Here is a 12,088-nt window from a genome sequence, read left to right on the forward strand (position 1 = left end):
ACAGAAAGTAATTTCCATAATTTTTCTAAACATTTTTTCCAATGTTTACATAGTAGGATAATTTAGTAGAAATCTTAAAGAATATGTGTGAATTTTTACAGAATTTTTCGAGCACTTTGTGAGCCTTAAAATCGTGTCGGACATGAATGATCTATGTGTGTCGTCCAAAGGTACCGAAAATAAGTGAGTGGTTCGAGGGTTAATTTAATTAAAACGATAGAGTTAAACAATTTAATTCAAGAAAATGTATTAAATTTACTCTAATTTAGTTCATTATTTGCTAAATGCATACATGAATATGGACAATGCTTACTTTGGAATTAATCACAGAAATGGATTGATTTACATTTTGACAACATGGAAGTTAAAAATAACAAAATATTATTTAACTCAAGAGATTCGGTTTTATTGCTTCTTTGATATCTATCTTATAACTGGTAAGCGATTTTTATAGCACTCTTTTCTATATGAGTATTAGTCATAATCTCAAAATTATAATTAATAATCTTATATTACATTTTCAATAAAAATCATTAATAGAAATATTTGATAAGAATTATCTACGAGCTACATAAGACGAAACACGCAAGATACGTGTAAACGTATTTGAGCACGCATCAACAGCGACTGCCACTTAGTCTGCTGTAACATTTCGTTACGAACACATCTGTCATAGAAGTTACGCTACAATTTAAAAAAATCGTAAGTAAATATTTTTATTCTTAAAAGTTTTTGTTTTACTATCGTATATGATTGTCTGAGATATTTGATTTCTATTTAGCTAGTAAGTGTAGTTCTTACTTAATAAAGTCCAATAGATTTTTTGTTTATCAATCTTTGTTATTATATACCAGGCCTGTTTAATTTGAGTTCCGGAGCCAAAATGCAAAGCCATTGATGCAAAAAAATTCAATGTAAGATTTTAGAAACAATAAAGTGTTGATAAACGTCACTCAGATGCATTTGTCGTATACTGTTAGTGTTTTCAAAAAATGAACGAATAGAGATAGTAGGTTAACCACAGCATGGGGCTATATGACTTATTTAGTGACGACTCTTATAGTACGTACCTACTCAATATTTCATTTCTCTAAAGAGATTTACCCTAGTGGTAAATGTTATAAGTTTAGTTCTACTTTACGTCTAATCTCAATAAAACTAGGCTCATTCAACGTGTTTTTGCATGAAACAAGCAAAAAGAAGCATTGTTCCTTGCGAAGCGAATGTTCGTGTTTAAAATGTATTTTTATAAAAGTTTTTTTAATATGTAGCCATATATGTAGTTTAAAATACATTAAACTTCATTTTAATAATATTAGTCAAATTACCCCATATCATTAGTCACCTTACCTCGATCCCGAGGCTAGTTGACTCAGATGGAATGCATTAGAAGGATACATTTTCTTCATATTAGTTATCAATATATTTTCTCTTATTATTAAAACACTATTAGATAGTCAAATGTAGGGGAGAGTTGGCTAAGTCGTACCGACGGTTAAATTGTATTTTCTAAACGAAACATTTTTTTTTAAAGATAATGACACTGATGTGACGCTGATAATATAGGTTAAGAACTATCATTTTTGTTTTGTTTTCGAGTCGTCTGTTTACGAGTGACATTCAAAATTGATTTTGTTCGGTATCTGATTTAAGTTTTGATACAATTTACCTAAAGTGTTATTAAATTGAATTATAGTGTCCTTCATGGTTATAATCGATATTTAAACTCTTTTCGAGCATAGCATTAAATTAGCAAGATATTTATAAGTTATGTTGTTATTAGCAAATTTGTAAAAATAGTTCGGTAAATCGTACTTGTCGCTGGTTTTTATATTGTACTGTTACGATTTTCGCAAATGACACGAGCAATATGTGGAGGTTACTATTATGATAAAAAAAGACTTACAGTGGACGGAATTCAGTATGTCAGGTGCTCTAAGTAGTTGCACGAAACCTGTAGTGACAATCTTAACATTTACCAAACATTACTGTGTTTAAATAAGCGCACAAGAAAGTGATTACTTATCAATTATTGATTACTTATCAACTATTGATTATTTATCAACTATCTTTCTATTAAATTTTTCTATTGAGTCTTTCTATTGAATCTTTTCTATTGCGACGGAAAAATACATAATTAATTTTATTTCAACACGGAGAGAATTTTTTCTTAGAATTTACCCTGAAAATATGACAGTCGTGGGACAACATTGTATTTCGAAGAATTTTAATATAAATCTCTCTCATTTATTAATAAAACTACAATAAAATATAAAATAAGTTTGATCAATTTTACTAAAGTGCATGGTAAAAATCTTTAAAATATTGTATTGTACCACAATCACCATATTTTCAGGGTAAATTTTAAAAGAAAATTCTCTCCGTGAAAAATTTATTTTTTCAAAACATCTGAGATTTTAATATTCTGAAATACAGTGCAATGATAGCTTAAATCAATTTAAGTATTGCTTTTTACTTTGTTTTCTTAAATGAGTTTAAAAAACAGATGTAATTTCTGTTTTTATAATAGAAAAGTTTTTATTATACCTATATGTACACTTAAATATGTATACTCAGTTTAAAATTAAAAATAAATTGATTAATAAATGATTTTTATTATACCTATATGTATACTTAAATATGTATACTCAGTTTAAAATTAAAAATAAATTGATTAATAAATGAGTTTTAAAATTAATTTTGTTTATTTTCTCAGTAAACAATCTGACATTGTTTACCGTCATTTTGCGTTAAAGATGTTATTTTAATATCAAAATGACAATAAGCAATGTCAGTTTGTTTGCTATATTAGAAGTATGATTTAGGAACCAGGTGGTACAATTTAACGACCCGGTCTCCAAATCGTATCAAAAGCTACTTTTTTTAAAAATCTAATTTAAATAATAATTTAATGTTTATTTTCGCAAAAGTATCGTATTGTTTTATTGCCAATGGACCAAAGTTTAGTACAAAAATATTCTGATATCTTCAGTACTTTTGTTTACAATTTTGTTTAAACGTTAGGGGGTACAATATAGGCAACTTTCCCCTATGTAGTAACTGGAGTACAATTCATTTTTTCGATAAGTCTCTTAATTTTGTCTGTAAAAATTCTAAACTGAACAATGAGTCTACTGGCCCCGGTCTCTCCCTATGTGATAACACGGTATAGTTTGAATGAAGCGTTCGTTGAAATCATGACAAGCATCTGGAGAAATTCAGTTTACTTCCGTATATATTCAGAGACTTTCGTTAAAATCAAAGCAAGTATGTTGCAAATAAAAACGCTGTACTTGTTTGTATTCATAGAGATGTTTGTTTAAATCGATGCAAATAGCTAAATAAATAGATTCCTCCATTTTCTTCCATTCCGTTTGCGGGATTCGAGAAGACCCTGTACATTCATCGTGAATACTTGCGATGGCATATACAAAAGAATTCATTCAGTCAAAACGAGCAAAAGTAGAGAGTTTGAGCATCTCGCATAAAAATGTGAATATTACTATATCGCATAAATATACCATGTCGTTAAATGTGCCATCACGGTTGAGCGAGTTTTAGAGAGAGAAACAAAGAATAAAATTCCCGCAACTTCGTTGCGTCTTGTGTTTCCTTGTTCGTGCCTACACAAATGAATTCGCGATTCGTCGTCGTCACTATGAATTCGCGTTTCTGAGACCACGAATCATTCCTTCGTGACCGTCTGCGAAGATCCGACGAAGTTTAATCGCTATTTGTAAGAAAGTTGCGGCGGAGAGAAAATCTGTGAAGTTAGCACGACAGTCTATTAATATAAAAAAAATAATAACAGTTCCAGTAGCATTTTTTATACTAATATATTATAATCCTACTGTTCCTTATAAAAATAAAAAAAATTTTGCATTTTTTATACTAAAAAACCAAAATTGAAAATGTGGCATGCTAACTTTGTGAATCTAGCACGACACTTCTTTTCTATAAAGTACAAGAAAGATATAGATATCAAATGTTTTGCCAATTGATAACGATATCAATTATTTTATCTATCTTAGTTATTTCCACTTTTAACTGTAGTTAATGGAACTCGAGTTCCATTAATATACTCTCTAAATCTGAATCAGTGGATAGTCACTAATTACCCAGTGATATACTTGGCACTGATAATCGGTGAAGTTTAACTAAAAAATGTTTGAGCATTATATAATTAAAATACTGATTTGCACGTTAATTTCTATCTTCCAATACCATATTCATTAAATTTAAGAACTAAAATAAAGTTAATTAGATTACATAATAAAGATTAGCTTGGTTAGGAATCTCACACATAATTCACTGATTACCAGTGGCATACTTGGCACCGATATCAGTGATTGTCCATTGATTCAGATTTAGAGAGTATGTAATTTGAAAACAAAATTACCAATTTTAATACACTTTAAATAGAAGACACACACATGGAGAAAAAGTGTCGTGCTAGATTTGCGAAGTTAGCATGCCACATTTTCAATTTTGGTTTTTGCGATAATTTATCGCAATTCCAGCGACAGTTCTCATTCTAGCAGAGTTTTTGTGCCCCGAAATTATTTTTAAACGGAGTTTCAGCCGTCATGCATTTTTAATTAATTTTTTAATAATTGAATCCAGTATGACATTTGAATAAAAAATGTAATAATACTTATCGTTTTGATAAGACTCGATGTCCAAAGCATGAACAGCCTAATAACGCTACGCCGATGCTCATTATACCAGAAAGTACGATGGCATCGCTGTTACATTACTATTCTCAGATGACTGAATTTTAATAATGATTTACATGAAGCCATTAATAAGAATCCGAAACAGAATCGAAACGTTAGCGATTTGAGATTATAATTATGTTGATTTAAATAAACCAATTTTCGCATTGTCATCCTGTGTTGGCTTGAATCGGCATTCTTTGATTGTATCGGTTTATCGTTTTCTTATACCTTAGAGGGAAATAGATTCACGAAATTAACACGTCATATTTTTAATTTTGATTTTTTAATATAAGAAATGCAGAACTTTTTTTATAAGGACCTATTATTTACTATTTGTAATACTTTTTATAAGGACCTTTTATTTACTATTTATTTATATATTTTATTATCTTATGAACTGTCATACATTTATAGATAAGTTTATACAGATAAATACTTACTCACTTGCCGATATTGGTGAAATATGTATACAGCAATATGTGCATGTTTATTTTATCGTTGTTGACACATTTTTTTAGATTGGAACTATATATTTTATTGCTCGAAATATAACGTTTCACACGCACTTCTTTTTATGTATTGTATTATCAGTAAAACGCTTTATCTAAATTACACAACTGGCACAGTATTTGATAAAAATTCTCTATAATTTTAACGAAGAGAAATCGATATATGCACCATCTACTATTTGTTTATGATAAAACTATCCATCTGAAGATTAAACAGAATGTGGTCCCTCAAATATGAAACTACGTCTGCCTAGCTGCCCCCCCTCCCAACTTAATCAAATCTTAATGAATAAATTATATAATAATGCGCTATTTATGCGCTCTCAAAATCCGCAAAAAAAATTTTTGCGCTCATTTTGTTTAGCTAAAAAAAATTTTTTTTGGGGGGGGCTAAATAGACTGTTAGTCAATCTCCGCCACGTGTTAATAACAACTGATTTGCAAAATCAAATACACAGGATTTATGCCCTATTTATGCACTTTCATATTTACATAGTTTCAATTTTGGCACTACATCCTTAAGGGACTTCTCCCCCTCTTGGAGCAAACAGTAATATTCATCCCTAAATCGTTTAAAATTGCAAAATTACGCTATTTAACTATACAAAATATATCTTCGATTTATGCGCTACTATTTCCAAGTAATTTCGATTTTTGCGCTCCAATCCTTAAGGTACTTTTCTCTTGGAACAAACAGCCATATTGATCCCTAAGTCGTTTAAAATTGTAAAACTACACTATTTAACTATGCAAAATATATCTTCGATTTATGCGCTACTATTTCCAAGCAATTTCGATTTTTGCGCTACAACCCTTAAGGGATTTCCCTCTTGGAACAAACCGTAGTACTCGTATTTAAGTCATTAAAAATTGTGAAAATACGTGCTTTAACTGTGCAAAGTATATTTTTTATGTATGCGCTATGAATTCCATGCAATTGTATTTCTATTAAAAAATCAGAGATGATGATGTAAAAGGGTTTTGGAGAAGGTAAAGGTCAAAGATACAATAAATCGGTAAATATAATAAAGGATTGGTAATACTTTCGTTCTATTTGTTAACTTCTTTCTGTTTTGCATAATTAGATAGTATAATTTTGCAATTTTAAACTTAGACTTAGGGATGAATACACGGAAAAAATGTTGCTTGCTACAGCTAATTTTGTTAGCTGAAATTGCATTAGCTAGTATAGCTATGAAATTTGCTAATACATATAAAAAATTTGCTGCTGTAGTTAATATAAGGACGTGATAGCAAAGTATGCATGTCTGTTATAGATCAATTTATTTAGCAGCATGACGTTAGTTGTCGTAATTATCGGATATGTCAGTGTAAAAGAAAATTGTCTCTACCACAGCCAAATATGGTTTGCTGAAACTGTATTTGCTACCAAATTGTCTGCTACACAGAAAACGTTTGCTGCAATGCTCAATAGATCGACATAATAGCAAAATGCTTGTCTGTTACAATGACAATATTTAGGCCTCACAGCTAATGGAAGTTAGACCTCGCAGATACGACGTTAGGTATCCATATGTTACGACTGGAATTTAGCTACCACACGCAAATTTTTGCTGCTGCAACTAATCTTTTTTTTCCATGTATGACTGTTTGCTCCAAGAGGGAAGTGCCTTAAGGGATGCAGCGCAAAAATTGAAACTACGTGAATATGAAAGCGCATAAATAGCGAATAAATCCTGTGTATTTGATTTCCCAACTCGGTTGTTATTAACACAAGGGGGGGGACTGAGCCTCTCACAAAAAAATTTTTTTTAACTAAACGACATAAGCGCAAAAATTTTTTTGCACATAAATAGCGCATTATTATATAATTTTCATTAAGATTTGGTTAAGTGGGAGAGAAGGGGGGGCAGCTAGGCAGATGTAATGAAACTTTATGAAGGAATCTATATCGATTTTCAACGTATTGTCAAACTGATATTAAAAATTGTACAACAGCTCTTAACACAAATAGAAGTCAGTTTCATGTGTTTGGACGAAAGAAAAGTTCTGACACTTGAAGAAAATTCTGAGAAAGATCTCAAAGAAAATTCATGTTAACGTTTGTGCAGGAAACTTTCTAAGGAAACTTTTATCAGCCATAAACCATTCTCTATGGAAACCATGCTGAGAAATTGAAATATTTATGTGAAGTTTACCACACTCACTATTTTTTTCAACATACGTCTCTTTGTTCGCATTACATGCAGCAAACAACTTGCTCAACGTTGATGTAAATACGACATGCATAACTTTTAGATAAGAAAGGATTCTGCTGTTTACGGTGACGTTTATCTGAGAAAAAAATCTATGTGTTTGTTGAAAATTGGAAAAAGGCGGAATGTATAAATGCAAATCGGGGAAGATAAGTATGTTAAAGTCCGTTATTTCGCTCGTAACCTTGAGACGATTTCCTCATCTTGAGCGTTTACCGTTAAAAGGCGCACGACGGGAGGCGCGTGCCTTAAAGTCAGATAGCTGTACTTAATGCAGTAACGCGAATATGGGTTTTCCTATCACGAGCGATTTACACGTCTTGAGTTGAATGGGCGACGCTAGGTATTCATCGCGACAGTAAGTGAGTCACTAAACATTACGACACGTGCTTCAAGATTGGGCAAACCCATTAACATTAAAGCTTTTGATCCATTGAGTGAAATCACCTTCTTGGAATTCTAATTTCGATGATATTAGTAGTTTCATTTAAAGGAGACGAATACTACGGAAATGGTTTTGAAACGAAAGTGCTAAAGGACTCCGAAGGCTTACGCGAGAATGCTGACGTCAAATTGGCATTACGGACTCAATGTTACGTTTGTACAGACGAGCCTGACCAGTTGGATATACGTACATATAGAAGTATCTTTATGCAACGGGATATATTTGGTTAAGATTTGGATATAAGGATTAACGCAATTTCTCTAGATTCTGCAGAAGAATCTAATATTTTCGAAGAAATGTAATAAATTTATGCTAATATCTGTTTTAATACCCTGAAAAAAGTTACTAAATCTTAATACCTTTATGAATAATACCAAATAAACATTTACTTATAGTAAATATAAATATTTATTCAATAAAAAAATGATAGTTAAATTAATGGTTTTCGTATTAAATTAATACATGTTTACATTTAGCAAATATTTACTTAGGACTACGAGTATACGAACAAATATTTATTAAAATTTAATATTCTGTTTTTCAGTGTATTTATATTGCATTTACATCAAAGTAATGAATAATTTGCGTTATATTTTAGAATTTTTATACATATTTTATTTAAAATTCTATAATATTCGTATTTATTTATATCGATCATTATAATGTAGGTCATTGTAATGAACACTGTATAAAATGAAATTGCAGGCAGCTCATAAAATATAAGTTAAGCTACATAGAGAAAAAGATTTGTTTGGACTCGAAAATTCTATTTACATTTGTTTCATTGAAACAAATTTAATTTTAAATGAAACACATTTTATTTAGTCAAATAAATTTAGTTTTAATGAAAATAATCACATTCTTAATTTAAACATTCGTTTTGTTGGACTATTCCAACGCATAAATTTGTTTGATTTAAAGAAACCTTTTCTCTATGTGTATATTGATGATTTAAAACATCGAAATTAAAAAGGACCGAAGAATCCATTTAAAACAGATTGATTTGATATTCATAAAACATCGATACAATAGCTTTATTCTTTTTCGAAGAATTTTAAACTAGTTCTAAAATAGTATAATAAGTTAGAGTGAAACAAACTAAGCTGTCTCACTTTAACTTATTGTACCAATGTACACCAGTTTAAAACTTGGAGTGGAACAAGAACAGACCTATAATACACAAGATATAACATTTAGAATGTAATTACGTATAAAAAATAATTATAAAATAATTTTAATGCTTATGACTAAGCCGCGATGCAATATTCCTCCTCGCTTGTAAGGGAAAGTGGCGAATCCCAGGTTTCGAGAAATCGAGCGTAACGACGCGATTGATAACAGTTGCTATCACTTTGCAAGCGATGATCGGAACAGCGGCCCACATTCTGGATCGAGTGAAGTCGTGCGGACGACCGCACGCGGCGGCGGCGATCGAGAAACCGTGAACTTGCACATTAGAATTTGCACGGCTTCCTTATCGCCGGGAAAACACCTCGACCGCGACGGCGACGGTGACGATGACGGCGAGTGCGCTTGCAGGCTCAAGGTTGTCGCGATGGACTTTCCGCCGAACCGGTTTCCAGCCGCGACATTAGACATACGTGACTTTCCACTACGAGTACACGAGCGTGAACTTCCGCGAGGCCGGACTGCATCGACTTCTGCGTGTTCGACACGAATTGAGTTTAATGTCTGTTAAGAAGGAATCTGATAAGGGGAAGAGAGAGAAACCGTTCTGAATCTCTCTCGAGAGGTATCAAGATTTTTTTATTCTTAGACACATGCATGACGGAGATCACGTTTTCCGCAAAACGACAGTGAAATTACACGTTGAATTTTTAATGCACATTCTAATGCTTTGATTTGATCATTTACGACATTCCGATGGCAAATAGATAGATATATTATAGCTTCTTTACTTCAAAAGCGACACAATTTACGAAACGCAATTTTCGAGTTATTATAAATGAATTAAGTAAACGTTACCCTATTAATCATAAAAAATGTGCTAATTTAATTCTATAAAAAACTTTACAAATTAAAAACCACATTAAAAATGATTTTAAAAAATCGTTAGAACTCAAAATTATTTTTAAGGATTGTGAAACGGAAATGACAGAAAACGATATTTGATCATGTTAAAAATATATTCTTTTTGTCGATATTATTTTTAAACAATAACGTTCTGTTAAGTTGAAAAATAATTTTTTCTCTTTTCTGGGAAACTTAATTTTTTTTATTTGTATCATTTTTTAAATAAGGGAGCAATATGTTTCCTTTATCACAATAGTGCAATCTGTTGAATTGAAAAAATATTCATCTTTTTCGTGATTTATTTGGAATGTGACTGGAAATTTTCTTACATAAATTTCAGATCATGTCTGGCTAACTGCCCTCCCCCTCTCCCAATTAATCAAATGTTCATGAATAAATTATATAATAATGCACTAATTATACGCTCTCAAAATCAGCAAAAAAAATTTTTACGCTCATTTTGTTTAGCTAAAACAAACTTTTTGTGGGAGGGCTGAGTAGGCTGTCAGTCAGCTCCCCACGTAATAACAATCGTTTTGGAAAATCAAATACACAGGATTTATGCGCTATTTATGCGCTTTCATATTCACATAGTTTCAATTTTTGCGCTGCAACCCTTAAGGGACTTCCCTCTTGGAGCAAACAGTCATATTCATCCCTAAGTCGTTTAAAATTGCCAAATTACGCTATCTAACTATGCAAAATATATTTTCGATTTTTACGTTAAATCCTGTATATTTGATTTTCCAAACTGGTTGTTGTTAATATGTAGTAAAGGAGAGCTGACTGACAGCCTACTCAACCCCCTCCCCCCACCAATTTTTTTTAGCTAAACGAAATGAGCGCAATAATTTTTTTTGCAGATTTTGAGAGCGCATAAATAGCGCATTATATAATTTATTCATTAAGGTTTAGTTAAATAGGGGGGGGGGGGAGCTAGGTAGACAATTTCATTTGAGGAACCATCATCCGTTTGATCAGATGGATATTTATCATAAACAAACAGTAGGTGATGCATATATCGATTTCTCTTCGTTAAAATTATAGAATTTTTATCAATTTTACTGTTGCTAGTTGTGTAATTTAGATAAAACGTTTTACTGATAATATATACCAATAGATAAAAAAAAGTGCATGTGAAATGCCCAGCTAGCCAGACGTTTTCAGATCATTAATTTCGGCAATAAAATTGCTTCATGAATTTACAATATTAATCTGAATTTTCTTTATTTTCATATATGTAGCAATGAAAATTTCTTCAGATTGCTCTTCTATTGACTTTTCTTTTTTTATGACAAAGTTTTATATGAATCCACTATACAGAGTTATTAAAATCAATAAATTAATATTACTTCGTGTGTTCGACTTATAAAATATATATATAAATATATAGATTCTCCATTGTACTTTAATATGCCTTGTCATGTAATTTTTTCATGTTTGCGAATAATTTGCTCGAAGACTATCCGCGTCAGGCGTTTCTTCCCGCCTTCCTATTTTTTCCTCCGCACAATCGTGCAGCACAAATAAAGGTGTGCCCCGTACAAACGGGTGCGTGACTTGTTCCGTCAATTTCGTGATTAAGGGGAGCGCTAAGTAACGCGCGCCCTAGATTTTTTAATTAAAGGGGCGTAACCCGCGCCGTACACGGGGCATATACGTTTACGTGATCGTTCACGGGTGACCACTCAGTGTAGGTGACTGCGTTTATTGTTACTGATGTGTGATCGCTTCTTGACGATCAGGAAAACCAGGGACCGTCGTAATTAGCGAAGTAATCCCTCGCGTGTGCGTGAATAATACCTCGTGTACACCGCGCGTGACGATTTATCGTTGTAATTTTGCAGTGGTAGACGAGACCACGAATACGACAAGCGGTTACGCAAGTTGTGCACTTCATTAATAGTACTCTGCTATGTGGCGTCGATTTATGCACGCTCGGAAACGACGTGATTTTACGCAAAAATCACTCGAACGATTTTCCGCCGCGATAAGGAAATGAATAGCAAAGACTTTCACACAATAGCAAATTTATTCAACATTTTTTGTATTATGTTAAATCTATATGTATGTGTTGCATAGTCAAAGTGTTAACTCAGCACTGAGAAAAATGTCCGTTCAAAAAGTAACAAACGGATATTTCCGATTGATTTTGATCGGATTTAT

General features: G+C 31.9%; 1 protein-coding gene across 3 annotated transcripts in view; it reads left to right on the forward strand.

The window, feature by feature from the left end:
• The window catches only part of LOC108769189 (beta-1,4-glucuronyltransferase 1), a 68,867-nt gene that overhangs the window by 29,393 nt on the left and 27,386 nt on the right, over positions 1-12,088 (forward strand). The window contains exon 1 of one of the 3 annotated variants that reach the window (XR_001940538.1): positions 645-702. The exons of the other annotated variants lie outside the window; for them this stretch is intronic. The gene's annotated coding sequence lies outside the window, so the exon portion shown is untranslated. Of the gene's footprint in view, positions 1-644; positions 703-12,088 lie in introns of those variants that run through there. 3 annotated transcript variants of the gene reach the window in all.

This window comes from Trachymyrmex cornetzi, unplaced genomic scaffold (assembly GCF_001594075.2).
Source record: "Trachymyrmex cornetzi isolate Tcor2-1 unplaced genomic scaffold, Tcor1.1 scaffold875, whole genome shotgun sequence".
NCBI lineage: Eukaryota > Metazoa > Arthropoda > Insecta > Hymenoptera > Formicidae > Trachymyrmex > Trachymyrmex cornetzi.